This window comes from Phascolarctos cinereus, unplaced genomic scaffold (assembly GCF_003287225.1).
Source record: "Phascolarctos cinereus isolate Bilbo 61053 unplaced genomic scaffold, phaCin_HiC Scaffold_5;HRSCAF=322, whole genome shotgun sequence".
In the NCBI taxonomy this organism is placed as follows: Eukaryota; Metazoa; Chordata; class Mammalia; order Diprotodontia; family Phascolarctidae; genus Phascolarctos; species Phascolarctos cinereus.
This window is the reverse complement of record NW_027555958.1, coordinates 357259781-357273478: the sequence shown is the minus strand read 5'-3', so window position 1 is coordinate 357273478 and position 13698 is coordinate 357259781. Positions and strand designations below refer to the sequence as shown.

Sequence of the window (13698 nt, the reverse complement as noted above, 5' to 3'; positions counted from 1 at the left end):
CTACATTCCAGGCCCTGTGATAAGTGTGAGAATACAAAGAAAGGCAAAAAATAGTCCATGGTCTCAAGGAGCTCATGGGAGAGACAACATGCAAACAACAGTGTAGAAATTAGATATATACAAGATAAATTGGAGATCATGTCAGAGGTAAGGTACTAGCATTAAGGAGGATGGGGAAAAGCTTTTTGCAGAAGGTAAGATAGTATGTGTATGAAAGAAGACTGTAAGGTGATGTTCATGTGTGAAAGAAAATGACAATGGTGATTTGTAAACCCCTAAGTATAGAGTGAAGATGAGAGCAATATTCCAGAGGCTAACACTACCTGCCTATATATAAGCAGGCAGAATGATTAGGTAGGAGGCGCCAGGCCCCACGGAGTAATGTCAGTACTTTGAGGACTATGATGACAGTGCTCTATCTAATATAAATATCTGATCAGCAGAGTTCTGAGTCCCAGTAGTCTACACAGAGAAAGAGAGAGAGCTGACAGGGAGGGCAACAACAGTGGATAAAAAGAACTGGAATTTGGTGAATGGTGGAGCTTGAGAGCATGTGAAACTGGGTCTGCATCAGGCCTGAAGTTTTATGCTCCAAGGAAGCAGGGAATAATCTGTCTTAATCATTCAGTGTGGTACCTGGCAAAGGGCCATTCACAGATGGCTATATTATATATGCTTTTTAGTGAGAAAGATGAGGATGCAGATGGTTGCTTGCCAAAAAAGAGGCTGAACCTTCAAATAAGAAATCCCCAGAGACAGGAAGTGAGGCATGGGGACATAGGTAATGCATGTTGTGTCCATCCTTTCAAGCTCATCCGAAATGCCAGCTTATCAAAGAGGTTGCCTTTGATACCCATGATCAGTAAAGATGTTTCCTACTTTGGACCTCATAGAGTACTTTGCAGCAATCTTTATGCACTTATCACATATGATTTCATCACATACAAGCACTTCTTAGCAGTCTGACCCTGAGAAAACCACTTTCTCTCTATCTGCCTTAGTTTTCCTCATCTATAAAATGTAGATAATAACAGCACCTACCCCTCAGAGTTTGTTGTGAGGTTCAATGAGATGATATTTGTGAAACAACCTAGTTCAGTGCCTGGTATGTAGTAAGTACTATATAAATGCTTATCCCCTCCCCACCCCCAACGTTGTACTAAACTGGCGAAACTTCAAGCGTGTATTCAGTAATGGATTAGATAGCTGTTATCTGAGGACCAGCTAAATTTATAGAGACCCATAAGCAGTTTTTCAATAAGGTAATGAATTTTTTGGCCACAGCAACTCATGAAGACTATCCCGTGCAGATAGGGAGTTTTCTGAATATGACCATGTTGATATCCTCTCCCTTCTCATCACTGTACCCCTCTTGAATCTACTCAATCTCTATCCTTGCCCTCGTGGACAAGAGAACAGGAGTGAATTAGTTACATACTGGCTTTGATCATGAAAGCTACTTTGCATCATTAAATACTATTGACTGCCCTAATATCCAGCACATTCTCTCCTCACTGGATGATTTCAGGAGGAAGTATGCATGAGGTCCTGCTCAGGAGGCCCAATCTTCTAAGCAGCCATCTTCCACCATGCATGTATCCTCCATGCCATCACTTCCTACCTCTTGATCTGTGAACTATAATCAAATCAACACTACTACTGATTCTAGAAATAGCACATCAGTTGACTCCCCATGGCTCCACTCACCTGCTGTTTGCTGTGTACATTTATTAGAATAACATCAACATGGAAAAACAAACACAAACTTTGAAAGCTGTAAGAACTATGGATCAGTTCAATGATCATTAAGGATTTCAAAGGACCCATGGTGAAACATGCTCTCTATTTCAGAATCCTGCCAGAATTAGGGCACAGGACGAGACACATAAATTTTTATATTTGGTCATTAAAGGAATTTGTGTAATTTAGCTATATATTTTTGTCATAAGATTTTTATTGGGCTCCTTTCTCAGTGCCATTAAGAGAGGGTGGGAGGGGAAGAAAATGGATTTATGTTGATTTTTTTTTAAATAGAAAAGTGAGGAGGGGGGCTACAAATGTGAAATGTTGCATGCACTTTCAGATGAGATCAGTACTACTCATTTTACTTAATTGTTTTACTTTGTTACAAAAGACCTCTCACCAAGTGGGGGGTAATCTATAAATGTAATATATAATGCTTGTGATGTAAAAAAACAAGCTGCACCAATTTTTTTTAATGTAAACTCTTTGAGGTCAGGGGCAGTCTTGCTTTTATGTTTTTATCTCCAGCTCTTAGTACAATACCTTGCATCAAGTAAACACTAAAGAAAAGTGCCTTCATTCCTGGGGTGGGAGAAGAGAGGGAACAATCATTTATTAAGCATCTACAATGTGTTAGGAACTATGCTAAATGCTTTATAAATATTATCTCACTTTATTCTCACAAAAACCCTGAGAGATAGGTACTATTATTATTCCCATTTTACAGTTGAAGACACAAAGGTAGGCAAAGGTTAAGCCCAAGGTTATACAGCTATCAAGTTTCTGAGGCTAGATTTGAACTTATGTCTTCCTGACTCCAGGCCCAGCAATCTGTCCACTGCACCATTCATTATCCACTCGTGCTGAGGATTACAATCTACATTTCTGGCTAGAGTACACACACTGTCAAAATCCTAGATTCTTGATGAATTAAAGAAAGTTTGTTTTTGTGGGTTTTTTTCTATAAATGTGTATAATCCCCCTCCTACACTATACTCTCCATGAGGACAGAGGCCCTTCTCTCATGATCCAGTGTAGTATGAAAAACTCAGGAAGCACTTCCTACTAGAGGTGCCATGTTATATGGGACAGTATGGTGGATTTGAATCCAGAGGTCAAAGTGGAAGTGCCTGTCACTTGCGTGACTTTGGTCAAGTATCTTCACCTTTCAGTGACTCAGTTTCTTCATCTGTAAAATGACCAGGATGAGAAACTAAATGGCCTCTAAGATCCCAGTTCTAACCTATGATGCTTCTTATACCAAAGAACAGAATGATAAAAAGAAACCCCATATGTGTGGTCACGGAGAAAAGAGAAACTGAGCTGTAAAACCTGAAAGGTGGAGAAGGGTGGTCTGAAAAACATCCATTTCCTCCAAATGTCAAACTTGCCTGTTTGGTTCCACACACTCTAGAAACGTCGTGATGCAAAGTAATAGCATTTGGCATTTATAGAGCACTTTTTTATCTTCACAGCTCTTTATAAATTCTGAGTAATTAATCCTGACAGCTCCCCTGTGAAGGATAGTGGAAAGGAGCCAGCATGGATGTGTATGTGGGTGGTATCTATGTGTATATATAGTAATAAGGAGGCATGTCTAAAGGGTGTTCCAAGCACGCTAGCAGACCCTGAAGAGTGCATTACTATTAATACTCCCTTCTTCTCTGGGGAAGTAAGTGGTATGGACATCACGCCTCTGGGTATGCTAGAACACCCAGCATATCCCCTATGCCTGCCATAAAGACTTGTGTAAGTATATATGTGTATGAATGCATGGACACATGGATGTCTAGGAGGGTTGGACCTTTCATCATCATCATTATCATATCCAGCTTTATATAGTGCTTTATTTGCAAACACTTTACATCTATTTTCTCAGTTGATTCTCACTGCCACACTGCCACATAGGTGCATTTTACATATAAGTAAATTGAGGCAGACAGTGGTTAAGGGACTTTCCCAAGGTCACACAGCCAGTTAAGTGCCTGAAGCAAGATTTAAATTCAGGTCTTCCTAATTCCAAATCTAGCACTTTATGCACCGTGCCAACTAGACATTTCTCCTATCTTGGAATAAAGGCTCCAAACCATGGGGGCGCTACTAAAAATATCCCAAGAGCGGTACAAAAATTTAATGGTGAGCAAGTTTACTATGTCATCAATCATAAGCAACTTGCCATCTGTAAAACACTTTCAAGTTAATGAAATACTTTCCTCATAGTCAATTCATCTAGAAGTATTTGTTAAGCAACTAGCATGTGCCAACACTACGCTTAACACTAAGGGTACAAAAAATATTAAATAACTCCTTCCCTCAAGGAACCTACAGGCTATGGGGGGAGGGAGAGCACATAGAGAGATAATACATACATATATAGATATATAGAAAATAGATACAGAATAAATAACAATTGATGGGGGAGGATAGGGGAGGCATTATCATTCCACTTTATAGATGAGGAAGCATAGTCCCAAAGATGTTAAGTGACTTGTGCAGGACCACACAGATGGTATCTGGCAGAGCCAGGACTTCATCATGGGTCCTGTGATTCCAAGTCTAGTATTCTTTCCACTACCCCATATTTCCTACATAGAGAAGGACAGTCCTTGGAAAAGTGGAAGGTCCATAAACTCACAGCAATAAATATCAAGCTCTAATAATTATTCTTGCAAATCATATGAGTGAATTAAAGTCAAACAAAGGCAAATCTAATAAAATAAAACTACAGTCAGGAATTTTAATTTAAGATGATAATCTAAAGAAGAAGGGTTAAGAAATTAAATAGCCCATTTTAATTATATATTCCAGAAAACCTGTTTCTCCCATTTCATCCATTTTCTAAATGTGCCTCATTGTTAATAATTTAATCTTAATTTAGGACTATAGACTTTAGGGAGCAACCTTCTTATTAACAAACCATTCTCAATGGTTCTTCACATGAGACAAAGTTAAATTGTCCCTGTTCTTTCAAGATGGAAGCTAATGACTCTCTGAAGCCTTGTTTCGTCTTCAAAAACCTAACTCCAATAATTTATTTTAATAAGCCAACTCACTGGAATTCTCTCCAAAGTCATAGGTGGCTCCTCTCTAGATAAGGTGCTCACTGAGGTGCCAAATCCCAAAGTAGCCACCTACGTTGCTGCTACTTCTTTCCTTCTGTGCACCACAGCTGGCTCCCTTCCCATCGGTAAGGCAGGGGATCGAAAGATAGAAGGGACCTTGAAGGTCATCAAGTCCAACCCCCTCTTTTTTATAGATGAGGAAACTGTGGCCTAGATAGGAAAAGTGAGCCCCCCAAAGTCAAGCAAGTTTAAAATAACAAAATGAAGATTCAAACCTAGGTCTACCTTCTGACATCAAAGCCTTTGGTGTCAAAATAAAGCTCTTTGCCTTACCCTCCCTATGCAACCTCTCTTCCACAAGAGTGTGCTGGTAAATGTATAACAATAAGAAAAAAAAAGAACAGGAAAGGGAAGGAGAAAGGGAAGGGAAAGGGAAGGAGAAAGGGAAGGGAAGGGAAGGGAAGGGAAGGGAAGGGAAGGGAAGGGAAGGGAAGGGAAGGGAAGGGAAGGGAAGGGAAGGGAAGGGAAGGGAAGGGAAGGGAAGGGAAGGGAAGGGAAGGGAAGGGAAGGGAAGGGAAGGGAAGGGAAGGGAAGGGAAGGGAAGGGAAGGAAAACAGATGAGAGAAAAGAAAATAAATCTACACACAACACACATTTAAGTTTAATCTGTATTACTAATATTTTCCCATCACTTTCTTAAGTCTAGACAATAAAGTAGAAATCCAACTCTGATTTGTAATATTTGCCAATATCTGAGATATAAATGCTTACACTGAAAATTTTATAATCACTTCATCCAAGCTGGTTTGAGCCCACACACCATTACTCATTGGCCCAGTTTACTAAACATCCCACCATTTTAGTCTGAGGACAAAGACAGAAAGGAAAGTCCTGTGCATACCAAAAATCTTTGTAGCAACATTTTTTTGTGGTTGAAAAAAAATGGAAACAAACTGGGTGTCCATCATTTAGAGATCATCAGATCATAGACATCAAACTGAAAGGGAACTCAGAGGCCATTTAATCCAGTTCCTTCCTTTTTCAGGTGAGGACACTGCAAACCAATGAGGCTGTGACTTGCCAAAGACAAGATTTGAACCCTACTCTGAATCTAGCTCTGACTCTAGAGGTAATCCTCTTTCCACAGTAAAATGGCTTAATAAATTATGTTTTATTACTGGAATTGCATAGAAATTCAGGAAAACATGGAAAGATACATGAAACTATGCAGAGAGAAGTTATGTGACTCTGGGAAAGACGCCTAACCTCTCTCAACCTCAATTTCCTTTTCTTTGAAATGGGGATAATAATAGTACTCACCTTACAGAATTGTTTTGATGATCAAAAAAGATAATACTGAAAAGCACTTTGCAAACCCTAAAGTGCTATAGAAATGCTAGCTGTCAATAGTACTAGTTATAGTCAGCAGAACCAGGAGAACAGTGCATACAATAACTACAGCAATGTGCATGAAAACACTGCAAGGCAGTCAAACTCAGATTAATTTCAGTGATAAATCTTAATCTCAGAGAAGATGATGGAACACACTCTCCACATCTCAGTAGAAACATTGAGTCTACAGGATGAGGATGCTACATATGTGGTCAGATGAAGTTGTTTAGTTTGCTGAACTGTTTTCCTCTGTTACAAGAGACAGTTCCATATGGTTGGGAAGTATTTTGTTAAATAACTGTGCTTGTTAAAAAGGCACTAAATCAACATTAAAAGAAAGAAAACAGCCAGGTAGTCAAAAAAGTGGAAAGTATCTCAGAAGCAAGCAAGAAAGAGAGAAAGCAAGAAAAAGAGGGAGGGAGGGAGGGAGGGAGGGAGGAAGGAAGGAAGGAAGGAAGGAAGGAAGGAAGGAAGGAAGGAAGGAAGGAAGGAAGGAAGGAAGGAAGGAAGGAAGGAAGGAAGGAAGGAAGGAAAGGAAGGAGGAAGGAAGGAACACATGAATGAGCAAGCAAATGAACAAACAAAGGTTTATGAGAAATGCCAAGTATAGCTAAGAGGCCAAGAAGAGGGAGAACTGGGGAAAAGATCACTAACTAGCAAATGAAGTTAACCTGTAACTGCACTATTTACATTACAAAGCACTGTCTCCTCCACCATCATATGATACTCAATACAACCGTATGAGATAGGTAGAGCAATTTTTATTCCCATTTTAACATGTGAGAAAACTGACTCACAGACACATTTTTTAAAACTTGCACAAAGTTAGTAATTAAGCCACAATTGGAGCCCAGGACTGACACCAAGTCCAGTTCTCATTCTAATACATCATATGACTTCCCTCCAAGAATATAACAACAACAATAACAAAGGCTTACTTTTAAATAGGACTTTTAAGGTTTAGAAAATACTTGGCATGTATTTTCACATGTCCTTGTAACAATCCTGTGAGGCAGGATGTCTCAATGTCATATAGCTAATAAATGACAGAGTCAAGATTCAAACCCCAATCTTCAGGGCTGAACCTAGTGTTATTTCTCCTCTTCAAATTTCTCTCTTTAAGCAGGAGAAATGCTGAATCTAAGCAAATAAAGAAAACATCTACAAATAGGAAAGCCAAAAGTGAAAAAGGTATGCACAGCACTTAAAAAATCTCAAGGCATTCTGTAAATATCAGGTATTGTATTGTGTCATGCTGTGCTGTTTTGTGTTAGGATTTTATTGTGTTGCACTGCATAAAGTCAAATTGCATTGTATGTATCAAATCTGATTCAGAAATCAATGAGCTGAAAATACAATTGTGTAAAGAAGATAGAAATAGCATTGATTTAAACTAAACTAAGGCTTTCATCTTGTAGCATTGACTTTTTCCTTTCTTTCTTTCTTTCTTTCTTTCTTTCTTTCTTTCTTTCTTTCTTTTCTTTCTTTCTTTCTTCCTTCCTTCCTTCCTTTCATTCTTTTTCTTTGGTATATATCATGCTTCTGCCACTATCTCTTCCTTCACCTCTGTCTCACATGATGATAAGGTCCTTCTGCTTTTCTAGGCAAACCCCTCTACAGACATCCTTGACCCTATTCCGTAGTGTCATTTCCACTGTGTTGTTTCCTCTATTACCCCTACTCTCTTGCTGCTCTTCAATCTCTCCCAGTCTACTGGCTGTTTCTCTACTGTCTACAAACATGCCTATGTCTCCCCTATCTCCCCCAAAACCTTACTTGATCTACCCTTTGTTGCTATCATCCCATATCTCTCCTCTTTTTTGTGGCTAAACCCCTTGAGAATGCTGCCTATAATAGGTGTCTCTATTTCATTTCTTCCCACTCTTTTCTTAACTTTCTACACAGTCTGACTTCCAACCTTATCATTCAAATGAAACTGTTTTTTCCAAAGTTTTTAACAATTTCTTAATTGACAAATCTAAAGGTCTTTTCTCAATCCTCATCCTTCACCTCTCTGCAGTCTTTGACATTGTCTATCACCCTCCTGTTGTTTACATTCATTTTTCTCTTGATCTTCATGATACTGCTCTATCCTGGTTCTCCTGTTACCTCTCTGAACATTCCTTCTCAGACTCCTGTGTATAATTTCATCAAGATCACACCTGGTCAATAGACATCTCCAAGGGTCTGTCCTGGGATTTGTTATCTTCTGACTGGATGATATCTCCCTTGGTGATCTTGTTAGTTCCAGTGGATTCAATTACCACCTGTATGTTGATGACTCTAGTATTTACTCATCCAACCCTAACCTCTCTCCTGACTTCCAGCCTTGCGATTCCAACTGCCTATTTAATATCTCAAACAAAATGTCCCATAGACACCTTAAGTTCAACATGACCAGAACCAAATTGATTATCCTTCCCCACAAACCCTCCTCCTGTTCTAAGCTTCCTTATCACTGTCAAGGGTACCACCATTCTCTCTGGACACAAGGGATTGCATTGATGTAGGGAACTGCCAGTGAGTAAGTAACCTTTACCAATGCAAGTGGTTCACTGTTCTTTAACTTAAGATCTTACAGTGCTGCCTAAGGCAACTGAGAGGTTAAGTGATTTACCTACATTCATACAACCAGAATGTCAAAGGCAAGATTGAACCCAGTTCTTACACCCAAATGGCTATAAAACTGTGGATACCCTTTGACCCAGAAATACCACTATTAGGTCTGTATCCCAAAAAGATGAAAGAAAAAGAAAAAAGGATCTATATATACAAAAATATTTATAGCAGCTCTTTCTGTGGTGGCAAAGAATTAGAAATTGAGAGGATGTCCATCAATTGGGAAATGGCTGGTTAAGATGTAATATATGACTGTAATGGAATACTATTGTGCTATAAGAAATAATGAGCAGGATGATTTCAGAAAAACCTGGAAAGATTTATATGAATTGACGCTAAGTGAAGTAAGCAGAACCAAGAGAACATTGTACATAGTAACAGCAATTCACATGATGGTCAACTGTGAATAACCTAGCTTTTCTCAGCAATACAATGATCCAAGACAATTCCAAAGGACTCATGATAAAAAATGCTATCTACATCCAGAGAAAGAGTTGATGGATTCTGAATGCAAATTGAAGCATACTTCTTTTATTTTCTTTATTATTCTTGGGTTTTTGGGTCTTCATTTTCTTTTGCAATATGGCCAATATAGAAATGTTTTGCATGACTGCACATGTATAATCTATATCAAATTACTTGCCTTTTCAAGGAGGGGGAGAAGAGGAAGGGAGGAAGAAAATTTCTAACTCAATTTTTTTAAATGAATGTTAAACATTTTTGCTTATATGTAATTGAGAAAAAAATAAAATAAAAATTAAACATAAAAAAAAAGACTGAAACCAGTTCTTCTTGACTCCCAAGCCATCCACTTACTCACTTCCTAGACTACTTTTCTTCCTTACAGGTAGAACTGTCCAAAAATAGAATGGGATACCTTGGGAGGTAGCAGATTCCCCCTTATAGGAGATTTTCAAATAAAGGCTGAATAAGCTCTTTCTGGGGTTGTTGAAGAGGGCAGTCATTTTCATCTATGGAAAGGCCTAGATGGTCTCTGATAGCTCTTCCAGCTCTGAGCTTCTGAAATAAACCATATAATATCTGTCTTCACATTCTTCCTTGATTATCACATGCTAGTGCAAGTGAATCTACCTCAAAATGACTTACTATATTTGTGCATTGTGACATTTTAAGAGGCTTAAGAGACATAATTTCTGGGTAATCTAATCATTTTATTAAAAATTCCAACATTTTAATAAAAGAATGGTCATTTGGCTGTCTCTTAGACCAAAGACCATCATGGCAGTGGACTGATGGCTTATATGCCAGTTGGAAGAGGGGTGTTCCCTAGGGTTGCAATCAACTCTGATTGGTTAACAATTAATGAGAAAATGAATATTACAATGAACCTGTACCTATTCAACCTATTCAAATGAACTTTGATTTGTCACATTCTTCTAAGTTACCCCTAGCCTTGGGAAATGTATTCAGAGAATTTATCCCCACCCAAATCTGAGTAGACCATGACGGCTTCTTCACCTGAGTGGAGCCTGAATAAGACTATTAAGACTTATTATCAGTAATGTCTTTCAACAGACTGAACTTTTGAAATCAGGACTTTAGAAAAAGGGTAGAACTCTGGATCTCCCCAAATCATTGGTTATTAATAATTATTTCTCTCAGCATATAACATCATCCTCTCCTTGCGGTACTCCAACCATTTTTCCAGCCTGCCATAGTTCTTCGCCCCATTTGCTCTTCCCTAAATTGCATGCCATGACCATGATCCACATCTTCTCATGTCTAAACAAAGGCCAAATTTCAATTACTTGGCCAAACTCCCAACTCCCTCATAACTACTAAAAATTGTTCCCTAAGTCCATTTTTTCTTACTCTTCTTGACATAGCTTAGAACAGGTTGGGTTTTTGTTTGTTTTCTGGTTTTTTGGTTTTTTGGTCCTATAAATACCTTTCAATAGCAACAACAAAAAATGTTGTAGACTCCAGGGTAATCTAATATATGACTCATTATATCTTTTTGGATTTATTCCAATTACTACAATGATAATTTCTGCCCAAAAAAGCTCAAAATCACTGAAGAAATAAACCTACAATGCTTCAAAGACATACATGCTTGTTGTCATGGAGGAAAAACATATTTATAATGTAACTGTGTACTTATTTACTGTTTAAGACACCATTAAAGAATTTTTAGTTTAAACACTTTGGACCATCATCCCAAATCACTAAATGGGAACCACTGTCTTGAAAAATAGCTATTTCCCTTTACCTCACCCAGAAAAGGTCTAGAATATTTCCAATCCACTCTTCCCAAACTCCAGGTGATGCTTCCTGTCACGTTCCCCCTGGATTCTCTTCTCTCCTTAGTTTATATCTAGTAACTTAAAAGAGCTTGGGATGTTATTGAAAATATTTTAATGTTACTCCCTACCCAAAAATATTTGCATTTTGAGTCCCTAAATGCCTAAGTTGAAAGCTTATGTTTTAAGCTTACATTTGTATACAACCTTACCATAAAAAACTTTACAGAAAATTATCTCATTTGAGCCTCTCAACAGCAATATGAGGTAGGTATGACAAGGATTTACAATGCCCATTTAACAAATTAGGAAACTAAGATTCAGAAAAATAAGCAACTTGCCCAAAGTTGAAGAACCAGTTGGTAGCAGAGCCAATTCTCCAAAGGAAGTCTTCCAATTCCAAACTCAATGTTCTTTCCACTATAGTATTCAGTCATTTGGCAAGAAGGTTTGAATTTTAAACATGATATTATAGGGCTCTGGCAATTTTAAGCATGGTACTGAGGAAGACCTTTGAGAACAAGAAGCCTTACACAGGACTTCTCAAATTATCACATAGTTGGCTAACTATTCTACCTAAATGTAAGCCTAATCCTAGCCAATGTTAATTATTTCCTATTTATCCTTCTTATAGCTTATTTGCATATATTTATTTGCATATTGTGTCCCCTACCCCATTAGATTGGGACCTCCTGGAAAGTAGGAATCATCTTTTTTGGGGGGAGGGGCCATTAAGTGTGTTTTATTTTAGACAGCATACATGACATGTTTGGGAAAAAAAAAAACCAATGCCTCCACTCCAAATAAATCAAGGTCAAAATTAAATGAATAAAGCTCAAGATGACATCCATCCAGGTTTATCCAAGTCCTTGTGTTATATAGATGACAAAAAGCAGCCAGTTATGATGACAGGTGATTCAAAGTAATCAGCTGTATTTGTTAATATTTCTCCATTTCTAAACCATTCTTAAAGAAAATCATACATGGGGTCACACCATCCTCACAGAAGTCCAAGACAGTCATCATGATTCATGTATCTGCTTCTGAAGAACTGATAATTTTTTAAATTAGTAAGGATGTGTTTGAATTGTTCTGCAGCTCCTATTATAAAAGGTTTTACTCTCTCTGGCTTATATTCTTTAAGTCTGTCTCTGATTGATTTCATGTAGTCTTTGGTGTATTTCTTCTAGGATTCTTTTATGAATGTAGCTTCTTGAAGATGATGATTTATTACTATGTCAACTCCAGTGAATACAGTGACATCTGTTCCTTCACTCTCAGCACCTTCATCAAAGTCATTTCCACTGAGTGAAACATCAATGGTACCCTCTGTCCTACTGACCATCTTCCCCTCCACTCCAAGAACAGCCCATTCACAATCTCCAGGACTTTGTAAATGGTGGAGAACATCTCAATATGGCTGATGAGGTTCCCAGTAGCATGATGCAGCCCGAGTGGTGCTTACAGGGGGAAGCCAGGGACTGTCTTTCGTCTTTTTTTGTATCCCTACTCCTTAGCACAGTGCCTGGCACATAGTAGGCACTTAATAAATGTTTTTTGATTGATTCTACCACACTGGAAAGGCAGTCTATCTCTGGCAGTTGGTCACTCCAGACCAACTTTGGTTTAATTTTCATTCTCTCTATCAACCCCAAATCCATCCTCCTTTTTTTCAGTTTCATTGTTGTCATTGTTTCATTGTTTTATTGTTGTTGTTTAGTTGTTTCAGTCACGTCCAACTCTTCATGACATCATTTGAGGTTTTCTTGGCAGAGATACTAAAGTGATTTGCCATTTCCTTCTCCAGCTCATTTTACAGATAAGGAAACTGAGGCAATCAGGATTAAGTGCCTTGCCCAAGGTCATACAGCTAAGTAAGTGTCTGAGGCTGGATTTGAACTCTGAAAGATAAATCTTCCTGACTTTAGTCCTGGCATTATATCCACTGAACAACTTAGGTGCCCTTTTCCTCAGTTTACAATCACTAAAATAACTTCTTTAGTTAGACAGAGGAGCATTCACAATAAATAATTTTTTCCCTTCACCTATAGGTCACTTTTTTCCCCTTCTAGGAAAAAGAAGGCAATGTACTTCCTCTGCCCCACCTCCCCATCCCACCCTTAACCTCACATATAGATACATAACATCTAAAAATAAACAAACAACGAATAAAACAACTAGGCAACCTATACAGGCCAAGGTTTGCCTCATTAATGGACATACTACCTCTCCTCCTTTCTCCAATTCCTTCTTCCCCTGGTAGTCTGATACCTTTCTGCTGCATCACCTGGATCACGCAAATTTCACTTTTCAATCCAGAATTTGATTGACAAAGCAATACTCCCTCAAGGACACTTTCTGGCTCTTTAAATATCATTTCAGTTTTCATAGCACTCCTTTTGTTGGGAGAACTAGCATTTCAGTGAAATGTGTAGCATTAGTTCACTTTCATGAAAGTGGTTCCTTTTCAGAATAGCTTGCAGGCTGCAAGAGTTTACTTAATTTCTTGGAAAGGTTATTATTTTCATTTTGTTTTGTTTTAATGGCCACAAGCTTCTGTTAAAGCCCTACAGATGTTAAGTTTTGGGTAGGGTTCTTGAATTGGTGAAAGAAAAGATGTG

General features: G+C 38.2%; 1 pseudogene; it reads right to left on the bottom strand.

The window, feature by feature from the left end:
- Positions 1-12016: 12016 nt before the first annotated feature.
- Positions 12017-12422, bottom strand: LOC110205443 (translationally-controlled tumor protein homolog; annotated as a pseudogene).
- Between the last annotated feature and the right edge of the window lie 1276 nt (positions 12423-13698).